Source organism: Macaca thibetana, chromosome 6 (genome assembly GCF_024542745.1).
Source record: "Macaca thibetana thibetana isolate TM-01 chromosome 6, ASM2454274v1, whole genome shotgun sequence".
Taxonomy (NCBI): Eukaryota; Metazoa; Chordata; class Mammalia; order Primates; family Cercopithecidae; genus Macaca; species Macaca thibetana.
Window position 1 is genome coordinate 139,835,854 of NC_065583.1, and position 17,254 is coordinate 139,853,107.

Genomic DNA, 17,254 nt, shown 5'->3' on the forward strand with positions numbered 1-17,254 from the left:
GATGGATATGGCATCATACACATTCCTACAATTGCTCAAATAAATATCTTTTCGATGAGTATCAGAAGTGAACTCAAAATAGAGTCACAAAGATCCATAGATATATGTTTTTATTCCCAGCTTCTTCTCTCTCTAATTTTGGAGTTTTGTGTTTTTCCTTGCCTTCTTGTGACTATATATGTCATATATACGTTAATATATAATCTCTATATATGAACTTTTTGGTCAATTTTTAAAAGCTGTTCTCCTTCCCATTTTGACTTTTAGGTATTACTTATATATTTTCTCCCTTCTATCTGCTTTCCGGAATCTGTCCTCTGACTTGCAATGTTAAGAGCATTCCTACTTGTGTCTCCTGTGCTGTGCAGGTCTGCATGTTTATGAAACTTCCTTCTTGGAATATATGGATGATCTTTCACCTGGCTGAGGCTCCTCCTCCTCTTGTGTCCTCAACAAGGACCTAGGGCCACTGTCAGGGCTGCCCTCAGCATGATGCTAATTTCAGGGAATGCTGGGTGGGGTAGGAATACGTTTGAACCCCAACCAGGACCCATGGGAGGACTAATATGTGGGTGTTTAGGCAGCTATCAGGACAGTATTTGAAATCCAGATTTTCCGGGGCATGAGGCCTTGGCCATCATGGATCTGGGTCGGATTCCCAGGCTGCAGACACTGCAGGCGGAAGGAAGCCGTGGTTCCTCTTGCAGGCGCCAAGGCAGTGAAGTCGCCTCCTCTATTCTTGCTCCCTGCAGCCCTCCCCACCCCGCCCAGTCCACGACCAGCTCCTCCCTGGGGATCTCTCCGAGCAGCGCCATTTTGCAATGGATTGATCCTCCAACATTTCCAAGTAAAGCTTTTCTGTCATATTTGTGTTTGGGGAGTCTCTAATGTTTTAAGGCCAAGAAATCAGTAATTTGGCGCTTCAGGCCTCTAGCTGGGTGGGAAAGGGGATTCTCTTGCTAAGTCAGTAGGTGCCTGGGTGTCCTCCAAACCCCATAGGGTTTGTGGGACCTGTGCCACCCCTCCTACAACAGGGCCTCCCGTTCCTCCACAACAAGCTGGCTCTGAGAGCTGCAGGATGGAGAAAGGTTGTCCTGGCCCCTGCCAAGGCTGGGAAACATCGGGGCTCTCAGGAAGCACAGGGATTGGGATTTCCCCACACATTAACCTTGTGCGGGGGATGGGGATGGAGTTGGTGCAAACCTTTGAATTATTGTCCCTTTCTTTCACTCTTCAATATGAGCGTGAGCCTCCCTCCCCAAATACATGAACAATTTTTAGGAGACTTAGAGAGAAACGCAATATTTAGGATCAAGTTTAAGATTCCCCAGAATTTCCCTCAAGAACGGCTAAAGCACATGGCCAAGAATCCCCTCACTACCAGCTGTGATCAATCAGGAAAGGGGAGGGGGCATCTCCTAACATGACAGAGGCGAGTCTTGGCAAACGGATCTCACCTCCTGTGGGCTGGTCTGATCCTAAACTCCAAGGGAACCGCAGAAGCCTTTCTTCCTGCCTCACAGGAGGAGGCCGCCGGGGAAGTCAAGGAAGACCCATGCATTAGCCTATGGCGCCACCTAGCAAAACCAGGGGGTACTTAAGAAAGATGGAGCTGGGAGGTTGTGAGGTTTGTTTTGGTTTGGTTTTTTTCCACAACCAGAAAAGGGGGTTTCCATTTCATTCACAGAGTTCTGGGAAATGGAATTTGTATAAAACATTTTTTGGTCATGATGGAAAACATTTATTTGACTCTAATGAGAGAATCTGACCCAAAGGCAATAGTAATCAAAATCTACAAGGACAAGTGCTTGATTCTCTAAACTTGTTTTTTTTTGGTTTTGTTTTTTTTTCTTCTAGTAACAGCTGTGACTATGCAGTTTTTGCCTCAAAAAGAACTTGATTCTATCTTAAGTTAAAGATTTTTTTAAACTGGTGAAAGAGCTACGGTTCCCTGGTTTTCTTTTCTTCTGTTTCTTTTCTTCTCCAAGTCAGAGTTACTTCTGGGCGATGTCTTCATGTCCAGAAGGGAAGAGGGGCTCACCAAGGACACGATGCTACAGACAAACAGGTACGGTTGTGTCAAGGGACATTCTGACAATTTTATGATGTCACTTTGCCCCTTTGGGTTCTGGAAAGTGAACGGTGGCTTCCCTGCTCCCACACGTCAGCCCCATGAGGAGACACTTGGTGTACGTGCTGAAAATGCAGCACACGCAGCCGGACACGGTGCCTCATACCTGTAATACCAGCACTTTAGGAGGCCAAGGCGGGCGGATCACCTGAGGTCAGGAGTTCGAGACCAACCTGGCCAAGATGGTGCAACCCCATCTCTATGAAAAAAATATAAAAATTAGCTGGGCGTGGTAGCGGGCACCTGTAATCCCAGCTACTCAGGAGGCCGAGGCAGGAGAATCGCTTGAACCCAGGAGGCAGAGGTTGCAGTGAGCTGAGATTGTGCCAGTGCACTCCAGCCTGGGCGACAGAGTGAGACTCTGTCTCAAAAGGAAGGGAGGAAGGGAGGAAGGGAGGAAGGGAAGGAAAAGAAAGAAAAGAAAGAAAAGAAAATGCAGCACACCCAAAACATCCTCGGAGACCACATCCAGAACACTGGAGCAGCCCTTCCCATCTGAAACACACAAATCTTTGTGGAAACAGAGACACAAGAATGCCTCTAGGTTCCAGGCGAAAAGTGTTTTGATAACAGCACTGAGAAGAGACAGTCTTTGCCTTTTAAAGGGTTAGGGGAATACAATGGTTGTCAATATGGGCTCTGGAGACAAACGCCTGGGGTTGATGCTTGCTTCCCTATTACTTAAACTTCAATAACCTTAGTTCTCTATGAAATGAGGATAATTCATAGGGTTTTTGTGAAGTTTAAATGACATAAACCATATAAAGTGCTTACAATAAGACCTGGCACATGCAGGCACTTAATTTAAATGTTAACTAGTATTTAACCTTACTAGAATTGAAAGGAACAAACCCGAGTTTTCTCGCATCCTAATAAACCAGTCATGTTTTTTGATCCTACCTGAAACGGTCTTCGTTAATTAGCGTAGCGTACGTATTGTGCCTGTGTAGCAACCCTCAATGGCAGTTTCTTTTTGATACCCCCACATTGGCAGCAGAAGCAGGAGCAGGTATCCAGCTTTTAAAAATTCTTTTAGGAGAAAAGCATTCAAAAAAGTTTGAAGACCACTGCTCTATCTCAAATGGATGCTGAATTAATGCAGTTGACCGATTGATAATCAAGGTTATTTTTGTTCACTTGCTTTTTCATGTATTACATTTTAAATTTCTTAAGTGCAAGGATCCTGCCTGGCTACCCTATAACCCCGAGCAGCAAAAAACTGTTATGTAATTTTATATGAAACACCTAGACTAAACACCTAGACTATTTGAAAAGTGGTGCCTTTTCTTAATCATATTAATGTGACCAAGAGTCACCTATTATTAGTCAATTGAATTGACACTATAGGCAAACAAAAACAAGGATTAATTTTTGGAACCATCTTTTAAGGGCTAGACACTGTGTATCATCATTGACTCTGGTCTGTTACTGTGTTCAACCAATGCCTCACAAGAATCAAGTTACAACACAACATTATGAACAGCCCATTTCTTATGATGTGGCAAACTGATACCTTTTCCCACAAGGCGAGTGCCTAAAGAATTTACCGGAAAGCCTTTGACAGTGATTAATGCCAGTGAAATAGCACTTTATTGTTAGAAGACATGGGATACATATCAACATACAAAACTTAAAGCCGGAGCCAAAGTGCAATGCTTCCTTGAGCTTCATTGACCAAGATAAATGAGGTCGTGCTCAGGCATTGGTGGTGGGAAAAATGGCTTGACAAATCTCCTATGTCCAGTATCTCCAGACTTCACGTGGCTTTTTATTTAGGCCTAATTAAACTGCAAAAAAAGGAATATTAATTTGATCTAAGAGCAGAGTAGTCTACATTCTTCCTATTTTTTATGTTCATCCTGCACCCATATTTGTATAATCACACATTCTCATCTGAATTGGATCAAGAGTCTTTGTTCTGAAAAATTATTACAAATTCTTTATGGATAGGAAGACATGGATAGACGTACTGAAGACAAAAGACTTTTTTTTACTGCTATATTCTATTGTATTTGCTTTCAGGTCTAGTTGCAATGTTTTGTACTGAGCACACCAGAAATACAAACTTCACTGAAATTGCAATAGCAATTCATTGTACTTGTGTAATAGTAATAGCAATTCCTGAGATCTTCTGATTTTGGGTACAACCCTTTGTAGGTGAAAACTCTGTTCATGGCAATTTGAGCATAAACTCTCCTTCCATATTGTTATTAAATTCTGATGCACTGGAGCTGGGAAAGAAGCACCAGCTTCATGCAACTCCGTACCAAATCAACCCCCTGCCTCTGATATGCCACAATGATCTAATGAATTATAATGCTCTCCATATGATCTATTTAGCTGCAAAATGTTATCAGGTATATAAGCACATAACCTTGAAGACACATGACTTTATATATTTAATATAATCCTAATAAAAATTTCCATGAGCTTCTTGGGAACCCTGGCAACCAATCCCAAAATGAATATGAAAGAGCCAAGGACCAAGAAAATACATGACACTCAAAAAGAAGAACCCTACAGGAGATCTTGTCCTCCAGATACTACAATTGTTCTAGGGCTATAGCAATTAAGATAGTGTGGTATTGGGAAAAAACATATAGATGGACCAGGGCAACAGAATATAGAATCCAGAAACATAACACACATGCATAGAAATTTTTTTTTCCTTAGAGCTGGCATTGCAGACACTTGGAGGAAATACTAATTATTTCAATATGTGGTTATGGGGAAAACATATTACTCATGTGTTAAAAAAAATAAAATTGGACCTCTTATATCACACAAAAAGCCAATTTCTGGTGTATTAAAGACTTAAATTTGAAAAGCAAAATTATAAAATTTATCAAAAATTAATACACATTGATAATTTTATAGCTTCCTAGTTTATAAAGACTTTCTAAATATATATATTATAAATAGAATGATTCTTAAAATGAGATCAACCACATTAAAATTAAGAGTTTACATTCCCAAAAATACACTGTAATGACCAACCTGGGAAACAGTAGGATGCTGTCTCTACAAAAAATTAAAAATTAGCTGGGCATGGTAGTACACACCTATAGTCCCAGCTGCTTGGGAGGCTGAGGTGTGAGGATCACTTGAGCCTGGTAGGTCAAGGTTGCAGTGAGCCATAATTGTGCCACTACACTCCAGCCTGGGCAAGAGTGAGAGCCTGTCTCAACAAATAAAAAATAAAAATAAAAGACACTGTAATGAAAGTAAAAAATAAGTGTCAGAAACTGGGAGAAGGTATTTATAACATAAAGAATTAAGTTCCAGAATATACAAGGAACTCTATAAACCTGTAAGAAAAAAATGAACAATACAACTGATGAATGAGCAGAAATGTTACATATGTGTTTCACAGAAGAGAAAGAAATGGCAAAAAATACATGGAAAATGCTCAATCTTACTAGAAATTGGGGAAAAAATTAGAACCGCAATGATCACATGCCATTTTACACTTACCACACACATAAGAAGTAAGAATCCTGACAATACCTGATGCGAATGAGAATGTGCAGCAGTGGTTACACCACTTTGGAAAATAAGTCGGCATCATTTAGTAAATACAAAAGGTAGCTGAACTCTCTGACCCAGAAATTTCACCCCTAGGTATATTCCCTAGAGGAATTCTTGCACTATTTACCAGGAGGCATGTAAAAGGATGTTTATACCAGCACTGTTTGTAATTGAAAAAAAAAAAACAAAAAACTGAAAACAGACCAAATGTTGATAAACAAAGGAATAAACTAGCTGTATTCACAATGAATACATAAATGAAGAAATCAAAAAGCTACAGATGGCTGGATGTAGTGGCCCATGCCTGTAATCCCAGCACTTTGGGACGCCAAGGCAGGCAGATCAACTGAGGTCAGGAGTTCAAGAGCAGCCTGACCAAGATGGTGAAACCCCGTCTCTACTAAAAACACAAAAATTAGCCAGGCATGCTGGTGGGCACCCTGTAATCCCAGCTACTTGGGAGGCTGAGGCAGGGAGAATTGCTTGAACTCAGGAGGCAGAGGTTGCAGTGAGCTGAGATTGTGCTGCTGCACTGCAGTCTGGGGCAACAGAGCAAGACTCCATCTCCAAAAAAAAAAAAAAAAAAAAGAAAGCTACACAGATGAGGTTTAGAAAGGAAATGTTGAGTAAAAAAGCCAGTAGTAGAAGAATATATGCAGAATGACTCCATTTACATAGCATTCAAAACACACAAAATTAAACAATATATTTGGAAGGATATAAATACATGAATTTAAAACTATAGAGAAAAGCAAAGAGATAATGAATACAAAAATCTAGTTCGTAGTTGTCTCTGATGGGAGAGGGAGAGGGGAGAGGTTGGGAAAGAGTGCTTTAAAGCTTTCTAAAGTAATGGTAATGCACTCCTCAAGTGGGTGGTTGGTAATGAATGTCTGTCATATTCTTATTATTTAACACCCCACCAAGTGTTTTAAGCTCTTTATTTTGAAATAATTTCATACTCATATCGAAATTTCAAATAGAAATTTGAGTTCAGTAAGTTCATTGAACACAATGAGTTCCTATGAGCCCTTCATCCAGCTTCCCCCAATGATATAATCTTACATAAGAACAGTTCAATTCACAACACCAGGAAACTGACATTGAACTAAATGGCAGACTTTATTCAGATATCACTAGTTTTTACATGTACAATTTTTGAGAGTGTGTATGTAGCTCTTTGACATTTTATTGCATGTATAGATTCCTGTAATTGCCATCACAATCAGAATCGAGAACTGATCCAATTAACACTAAGAAACAATTTCCTTTCTCTTGAGTGTCCTACCCTCCTCCCAGCCCTAAGCCCTGGCAACAACTTATCGGCTTTTAACACTATAATTTTGTTACCCTACATTATATTTTAATGTTTTTTAGTATCTATTTACATTTTTTTTTTTTTTTTTTTTTGAGATGGAGTCTCACTCTGTCACCCAGGCTGGAGCGCAGTGGCGCGATCTCGGCTCACTGCAAGCTCCGCCTCCCGGGTTCACGTCATTATCCTGCCTCAGCCTCCCGAGTAGCTGGGACTACAGGCGTGTGTTACCATGCCCAGATAATTTTTTTGTATTTTTAGTAGAGACGGTGTTTCACCGTGTTAGCCAGGATGATCTTGAACTCTTGACCTCAGGTGATCTGAGGTCAATCCCTCCCACACACACACACACACACACACACACTCAGTTTCAGAAGAGAAAAATGCTTAGGACCTGTGAAGATGATCCTTACATCCACCATTAGCTCTCTTGGTGAAATTTTCCCAGGCTTACTCAATTACAAGTAATTTCATGTTCACCCAGTTCACTTCCTTCACCCGCTCCTATAAGACCAAAGATAAAGGTGTGCACACATTTTTTTTATTCTCTGGGGGGTCATCTTAGAATCAAAAGACCACTCTGTTTTCCCAAACCTCCCCGTAGCCAGGAGTTTGTCATTTTTTTTTCATATTTTCAAAGAATCAAAGTTTGACTATATTGATACTTTCTATAGTACATCTGTTTTCTATTTCCTTAATCTTCAATCTTATCATCGGTATATCCTACCTCCTTAATAAATTTAATTTACTGTTCTTTATCTCAGACCTCTGCAATGGGGAAGACATTTATTACGTCTCTGTTTCAGAGGATAAAGCTAGCCCAGCCTGGGGAAGTTTTACCAAATAGATTAGACACAGGTGGAAAAATCACAGACACAATCACAGACACACCAAGAGTCACTGATCTTGACTGATCGAGCCTGACACTTAAGTCATGCTCTGCACTTTTCATTCCTTTCCCCTTAGGCTGGTTTGCTCCTGTTTTTGCAGAGTCCCTGGCAGATCTCAGGCTCCCTGACGTCTGGCTGCTCCAGACACAGCCAGTTTAGGTTGAAACTAAATGATCTCATTCACCTGAAGCTCAATGTAGTTGCCTGCCTTTCCTGGAATCCAACCCACCTCTTCCTTAATAAGATCCTTTTCCTCCATCCAGCATCCTGGGGAGAAAGCCTTCCCCTCCTCTAAACTTCTATTTAAAAACAAGCAAACAAAACGGCTTCCCATTTGGGCCCTTATGATTCCCCTTGATGCTTACTGCATTTTTCAAACCTGGTTCTAAACAGCCTCCACTCCTCACCACTATTTTTATTCTTTCCCCTGGTTCTCCTCTTTTGCCTGAGGTGTGCTTTGTTTGTTTTGTTTCCATTTTCAGTGCTCACCCAGGCATGTATAGGCAGACTCTGTTTTCACCACAATCAACCAGTTCTTGGAATCTTCCTTCTAAAGACAGTTATGTTTCCTTCTAAGAACAATGACAACATTGGGGATTGCATTCTTGAAGAAAGCTCAACAACAATTAAATGAGTTTATTAGTGTATTCCTTAGGATAACATCATGTGATTTGAAAACGGGTCTGTGGACAAATAAATCTGAGTGACAATGGATTTAACAGAGTGCTCCCCAAACTCTGACATGCAAGAATACTTAGATCTTTTTTGTATTACCACATACCTCCTTTTTTTTGGAAGGGAGGTTTCTATGGGAGGCATCTTGAGTGTAGAACAACCATTGAATTAAGATATGTATATGACAATAACATATCGTTTTTTAAGAAAGCAAAGTTAAGAGAGCTGAAAGTTCTGTTCTCCAACTTCTATGACATGAGCATAAACACATTCCATGTAATGAATATACTATTTGCTCTTAGATCCACCGTCCACCCTGCCACCTCCCCAAAGGGGCTTACCTATAAGGAACAGTCTCCCTTGTTCTTCATTCCCGTCTCTTCCTTGATCCCAAGAATACTCCCCACTAAACCTCCTGGATCCATCTCAGAATCTACTTTCCAGAGAATCAACCTATGACAAGAGTCAAACAAGTCTATATATTTTATGAGAAAGAGCAGCCTTTCTTTTTCCTCTCATTACCAGTTTTCCAGAGGCAATTAGTTTCAGCTCCTCTGATGTATTATTTGTGTATCTCTGGAAAAAATGTTTATATTGCTACTTTTTTTTCTGTTTTAGGCATTACCATCAACTTAACTCTATGGAAACTGAAGATATTGCTCTCTTACACATACACATACACAGGGATCGAGAGAGAGAGAGAGAGAAAAAACACTTCCCATCTACCCACCCTCCCAGTAAACTTACAATCAGTACCCAGTAAACATGTTATTATGACAATACATAAATGAAAAAGAAAGCTCAACAATATAATACAATATGATTGCTTTTCCCCCTTACATTTTCTTTCCCTAAAGTGAATGTTTGTCTTGTTTTTCCATTTGCTTAGTTTTCTATGTATTTATCACTAATTTCCAAACACTCCCCCTATAAATCTCCTCTTTATATATTCAAACAAATTAAGTACACTATCACTTTTACTTTTTGGAAGATGTCTCTTCTAGAACCTTCTGGACCACATTAATTGAACGATCGATACCTAGGATTGCCTACTGTTTTCTTGGAATTTCCTTTCCCATTAATTTGGAGACTTCCTTTACATCTTTCTTGCATTGAATCTCTTGTTTTGCTCTTTCTTGGTCTACTTCCTTGTTCTGGTGGAGCACATTCATTGGTACTTTCCTTAGAAAGGGTGCATGGTAGGTAAATTTTTTGAGATCTTGTTTATCTGAAAAATAGTTTATTTTACCTTTATACTTGGTTGATGTAGGAAGATAGTAGATCTAATGACTTCTCCTCCTTTAAGCAGATGTCATTTTAAAAAAAATCTCTTCTTCCTTTTATTGTATCTCTCTAGCTCCTAAGGTCTCCATAGTTAAAAAAAAAAAAAAAGCCATGAATAGAGACTTTAATTCACAGGTTACAGATGTCCTTGGTTTAGAAATGTCTTCAGACAATATAGCTAAGTATCAATTTAGGTAATATGAGGAATTACTTTTGAAAGCCAACTTAATTTTTCAATTATTTTTTAAAGCTGAGTTCAATTTTACTTCATGATTTAATTTTAGATGTCTAGTTTTAAATATTTTTATTCCTAAAAAAATTATATTATGTAGATACTAATGAAGAATTCCAAATCTCCTCCTAAAATACAGAAGTAATCCTATAAAAAGTACAAAAGTCTAAAGATGTGCCACAGTAAAAGTTTTCATGTTATGGAATACTGTGCAGGCATAAAAAAGAATGGTATCATGTGCTCTGTAGGAACATGAATGGAGCTGGAGACCGTTATTCTTAGCAAACCAGTGCAAAAGCCAAAGACTGCATGTTCTCAGCTTGGCCAACATGGTAAAACCCCATCTTTACTAAAAACACAAAAATTAGACAGGCATGGTGGCACATGCCTGTAATCCCAGCTACTCAGGAGGCTGAGGTGGGAAGATCATCTGAGCTCAGGAAGCGGAGGATGCAGTGAGCCGAGATCATGCCACTGAACTTCAGCCTCGGGGACACAGCGAGACTCTGTCTCACTGCCCCTCTCCACCCTCTCCCAAAAAAAAAAAAAAAAAAAAAAAAAAACAAAACCCAAAAAAAACCGCATGTTCTCACTTATAGGTGGGAGCTCAGTGATGAGAACACATGGACACATAGAGGAGAACAACACACACTGGGGCCTATGGGAGGATGGAAGGTGGGAGGAAGGAGAGGATCAGGAAAAATAACCAATAGGTACTAGGCTTAACACCTGGGTGATGAAATAATCTGTACAAGAAACCCCCATGACACAAGTTTATTCATATAACAAACCTGCACATGTACCCCTGAATGTAAAATAAAAGTTAAATTAAAAAAAGTTTTCATGTTAGAATCAATATATAGAAAAATAGTTATATTAGATATTGCTGCATTTTATTTATTTATATACATCTACATACACATTTGTGTATATTTGTGTATATAGTATGCATGCACATATATAGCTAATGCATCCACATTATTCAAAAATAAGAATTGTAAAAGTATACAATGAAAAGTCTTTTGCCCCACCCAGTTTCCTAGCTCATAGAAAATGATTACTTGTTTTTTTGTGTTTCCTTCTAGAGATATTTAATGCACATACGACCAATTATTAGGAAACACATTGGTAATCTGAAAGGAGTTTAAGGAATAAATTATTCGAAATGGTTTGGACAGAGCAGAAGGAAATGACATGGAATGGTAAGGCATCATGCTACCTGATTTCAAATTTTATTACAAAGCTATAGTCGTCAAAACAGTATGGTATTGCCATAAAAACAGAGACAGAGACCAATGGGACAGAATAGAGAGCCCAGAGGCCAAGCTAAGAATTTAGTCAATTCATTTTCAACAAAGTTGCCAAGAACACACAATGGGGAAAGGACAGTCTCTTCAGTAAATGGTGCTGGAAAAACTGGATATTTACTTGTCATAGGATGAAACTGGACTCTTATTTCACACCATATACAAAAATCAACTCACAGTGGATTGAAGACTTAAACATAAGTCCTAACACTGTAAAAATCCTGGAAGAAAAGAGAGAAGAAAGGTTTTTGACATTAGGTTTGCCAATAATTTTGGGGGGTATGACACTAAAAGCACAGACAACAAAGTCAAACATAAATAAGTAGGACTACATCAAACTAAAAAATTCCTGCACAGGAAACCATATATCTGATAGGGGCTTAATATCCAAAATACATAAGGAACTCATGCAACTCATAACGTGATTAAAAGTTGGGTAAAGGACCTGAAGAGACATTTTTCCAAAGAAGACATAGAGATTGCCAACAGGTATATGAAAAGGTGCTCAACATCACTAGTCATCAGGGAACTGCAAATCAAAACCACAATGAGATACAACCTCAAACCTATTAGGATGGATATTATCACAAAATCAAAAAATAATTAAGTGCTGGTAAGGATGTGAAGAAAATGATACAATTGTAAATTGGCACAACCATTATGGAAAACAGTATGGAGTTTCCTCCAAAAACTAAAAATAGAACTACTAAATGATTTAGCAATCCCACTTCTGGGTATATATCCAAATGAAATGAAATCAGTATCTCAGATATATCTGCACCACCATGTTCACTGAGGCATTATTCCCAATAGCCAAGATAATGAAACCAACTGTGTTCATCAATGGAAGAATGGTTAAAGAAAATGTGTGAATATGTGTATGTGTGTATATGTGTGTATATATGTATATGTATATATGAATATACATATATGTATATATTATGTGTATATACACACAGGAATGTGTGTACATGCACATATACATACATGTAAACTATATATACGTACACATGCATGTATATATATGTTATATACATGCATACATCTATACACCTATATGCATGTATATACATACACGTGTATACATATGTATATATGCATGTATATGTATATGTATACACATGTATATACGTATATATGTATCCATATACATATGTACATGTACATGTGAGTATATGCATATGGATATATGTGTAGATATACATATGTATACGTACATATGTATACACATGTATATATACATATGTGTATATGTATATACATGTGTGTATACATATGCGTACATATGTGTGCACATGTATACATGTGTATGCACGTGTGCATGTACATGTGCACGCGTACATATACATACACATACATGTGTATGTATAAATACACACTTGCGTATATATGTATATGTATGTATACATGTATGTGTACATACATTGATATCTATGTATATGTATGTATACATGTATGTATACATGCATTGGTATAGATGTATACATATGTATACATACTTACATGCATAAGTGTGTATAATATACACGTGTATATATACACACACACACACACACAGGAATAATATTCAACTTTAAAAAACGAGAGCCTGCCATTTGCAACGACTTGGATGAAATTGGAAGACATTATGCTAAGTGAAATAACCCAGGCACAGAAAGACAAACGCTGCATAATCTTACTCATATATGTTATCTAAAAAAGTCTAACTCGTAGAAACAGAAAGCAGAACGGTGTTTGCTAGGGGGCAGGGGTTGGAGGAAAATGGGGAAATGTTGATCAAAGGGTACAACCTCACAGTCTGAAAATGCACAAGTTCTGGAAATCTAATGTATTGCATCGTAACCATAGAATAATAATATATTGGATATTTGAATTTTGCCAAAAGTGTAGATCAGCAAAAAACAGATATGTGAAGTGATAAATAGGTTACATAGCTTTATTTGGGGAATCATTTTACAGTATGTATATGTATCAAAACACCATGTTGTACATCTTAAATACATACAGTGTTTGTCAGTTATATCTCAATTAAAAATAAATAAAATAATATAATATAAAAAATTGACTAATAAATTACCACTAATGGCTGGGCAAGGTGGCTCATGACTGTAACCCTAGTACTTTGGGAGGTCGAGGCAGGCGGAACACTTGAGGCCAGGAGTTCCAGGCCAGCCTGGCCAACATGGCAAGACCCTGTCTCTACTAAAAATACATACACACACACACACACACACACACAAACAAATTAGCCAAGTGTGGTGGTGTATGCCTGTAATCGCAGCTATTTGGGAAGCTGAGGCATGAAAATTGCTTGAGCCCAGGAGGTGGAGGTTGCAGTGAGCTGAGAATTGTGCCACTGCACTCTAGTCTGGGCGACAGAGTGAGACACTGTCTCAAAAAAAAAAAAACAAAAAACAAACAAACAAACAAAAAAAACAGGACAAGTAATTTTTAGGAAAACAAGAAAGAAGTATCATATGGCAGTGAAAATTCGTAGTGATAATGAATTTTTTAAACTAGTAGGCAAGCCAGCAATGCTTAGAGCTAAAATGAGAGTTGTTTTTATCATCCCTAAACTTCCCTCAGTACACACAGGCCGCCACCACCACCACCACCACCACCTTATTTTCAATAAGTCACTTGGGAAATGCTGATGATAACAATATTAAATGTCTTGGAATTTAAGCACCTGGAACCTGGTGAGGAGGTGATGATAGAATGCTAATACCTTTTAAAGTTTGATAACTGGGTAGGCAAACTGTGACAGTGTGTGTTACAATACAAGTAGGAAAAAGAAGCTGATTTGAAGGAACATGTAAAGTTTAAAGTTCAAACTCCTTGATTATTAATAGATATTGGGGAAAAATATGATTTTGCAAAGATAATTAATTCCCTAGAAAATCACTCAAGAGCAATCATGGGAAGAATTAAAAAAACTGGCAGCTAAGCAGAATGTAGAAAACTCTTTTTGAATTTGTTTAAAATAAATACAATGAAAATATTCCAATTACAGTTGGCTATTGAAGTGATATGTTCCGTGCCAAGTTTGATAAATTAATGCCTCTGTGGTTTACACGTTCTGACATTCACTGAAGATGATTCATCATGGTGATTTCAGTTGTGAATTGTGTCTAATCAAGAAACAACTGAATTTTCTCTTTAACAGCAATTTATACCCTATGTTTATTTACAATATAATATTCATCCTGAAAATGATATTGAATTTTGTGAAGTAATCATGAACTTTCAGAGATGCAAACTAAACTATTTACAGATGAAATGACAAGATGTTTCAGATTTGCTTTCAAATTACCCAGTGTAATGAAGGAAAGTGGGTCAGCATTTAGATGGCATAAGATTGGCTGGGACTAAATAATTCTTTAAGCAGGGTGATAACCACATGAGGTTCCTTATAGTATTTTTGATTACTTCTGCATATGTTTGAAATTTTCCATAATAAAAAGTTTTTGAAAAATACAATTAGACTCCTGAGATAAGAAGTTGGAATTGTGGTGGTATTGATTGTCATCATTTGAAGAGGACTGATAAAATTCAGAGATAAAATTCATCTCTCTGGTGTGTGGCACAATAAACCCCTTGAAAAAAAATAAAGAAATCAAACTCGGGCAGAAACTAAGGGGATTTCAACCTACCCATCTTTATCCTCTGTTCACAGTAAGTTCTAAGATGTGGCTTCTCCTGGTAGTCTCAGTTACATGTTAGGTGCAGTGTGTGTGTGTATATATATATATATGTGTGTGTGTGTGTGTATATATGTGTATATATATACACTCTTACCTCTGAGTCGTATGTTTTCCTAACTCAGCTTAAGTGGTAAGACCAATTTGGGAGAAGTATTGTGTAAGAAGGAACATATCAATTTTTAAAATACTTTATTTAAAAAGAGCTTATTTCAAAGGTTTCCTGTTTTTGTCTGAAGCAATTATATACTTCAGCTGAAGCCGGGGTTCAAGGTTGGTGGAAGGCTTCTGAAAGTCCTTATTCATCTACACTTTGAAAAAAAAAATGCTCAAAATCAAACGTGTTTTTAGATGAAAAATTCAACAAAATGGTACTTTCACGTTTAATTTGGATGATTGAAAACCTGGTAATATAATAAAAGTTATTTCAGGCTGTGTGTCAATTTTATGTCTTTTTAAATGGTAAATGAGATTGAATGTATCCTCCCATGCCGGGAAATGTCGGTATTCAAACAAGACCTTTCTTTCATTTATTTTAGGTTTGTTTTTGTTTGTTGTAGTTTGAATAAAACAGAATTTTCCAAAGAAGAAACTGTGCAAGATAAAAACTGAAAAATTAGAAAGGGACTAGATCATCAAAGGCTTTAAATGATAGATTTTCATCTATATTTAAAGGAACTTTTAGTTGCATACACACGAGTGCCCAGCCTCTCTCCTATGTTTTTTCTCTGCAGGAGCCAAGTCAATCTCCTGAAAGAGACTTCCTGCTTTATTCTGTGAATTGGCCGTTATTAATATCCACTCCCACCTGCTGTGGGTAGGTCACAGTCATCTCTGACGACAGCCTTAGAAGCAGCATGAACACAGAGAAGATGTCTCACAGACAGGATCTGGAGCCCAAGAAAAATATTCTCAGCTTGAGATTTCTATCGGAAGTTGGAATAGACCTGGTCATCTTTTTTTTTTTTTTGAAACGGAGTCTTGCTCTGTCGCCAGGCTGGAGTGCAATGGCACGATCTTGGCTCACTGCAACCTCCGACGCCCTGCTTCAAACGATTCTCCTGCCTCAGCCTACCGAGTAGCTGGGATTACAGGCACGCACCACCATGCCCAGCTAATTTTTGTATTTTTAGTAGAGACAGGGTTTCACCATGTTGGCCAGGATGGTCTCGATCTCCTGACCTCGTGATCTACCCGCCTCAGCCTCCCAAAGTGCTGGGATTACAGGCATGAGCCACTGCACCCAGCTGATCTGGTCAACTTTTTACAAAATATTAATTCCCTTCCTTTTTCCCCTGGAGGATAAGTATACTTGCCTATTCCATTGACTTTGAGCTTGGCCAGGTATTTTACTTTGGACAACAAAACAGGAGCAGACATAAGAGCAGAAGCTTTCAATGTGGTGTGTGACATGGCTTCTCTCCTAAGCTTCTTTGATCTGTCATGGGAAGAACATGTCATGGATAACCATCAATCATGGACAATGTGGAGATCAGAACCCAATCTGAAGCTTGAAGAAAGCCCAGGTGACCTGCAGCCTGAAGCAGAGCTCCCCCAAATATCCCATAAAACTGTGAGCAAAAAACTATAAAGGCTTGTTGCAAGCCTCTGAATTTGGCAGTGGTGCTACAGTTTGAATATTTTTTGTCCTCTCTAAGATTTACATGTAAGAAACCCAACCTCAATGCCACCATGTTGGGAAGTGGGGCCCTTGGGGAGCTGTTTAAGTCATGAGAGCTCTGCCCTCATGAATGGATTAATGCCATCATGAAAAGAGCTTGTGGGAATGGGCTGTCTCTCTCTTCTGCTCTTCAGTCCTGTGAGGACACAGCAAGGCATCATCTTGAAACCAGAGACCAAACCTGCAGGTGCCTTGATCTTGGATATCCATCCCAGCCTCCAGAACTGTGAAAAATAAATTTCTGTTTTTTTATAAATTACCCAGTCTCCAGTAATTCTGTTACGGCAGCACAGGACAGACTAAGAGAGCTGATTTGTTATGCAGCATTATTGCATTAACAGCTGACTAACATAGAAATCATCCACGCACACAAGAAATGTAAACATGAGAGCAGACGCATTTCCTAGAAAGAAGGCATAAAGCAGTGACTCAACCTGTTTATGGCTTATAGACTGTTTGTGGCTTGTGGCTTATAGACTGTGGTGGAGTAAATGTTTGTGTTCCCCCGAC

The 17,254-nt window shown here is 38.5% G+C and overlaps 1 long non-coding RNA gene across 1 annotated transcript; it reads left to right on the plus strand.

The window, feature by feature from the left end:
- Positions 1 to 1,772: 1,772 nt before the first annotated feature.
- LOC126956067 (uncharacterized) lies at positions 1,773 to 16,960 on the plus strand. The gene is made up of 3 exons (XR_007726234.1): positions 1,773 to 2,068; positions 11,141 to 11,257; positions 15,798 to 16,960. It is a non-coding gene; the product is annotated as an uncharacterized LOC126956067 (long non-coding RNA).
- Positions 16,961 to 17,254: the final 294 nt, after the last annotated feature.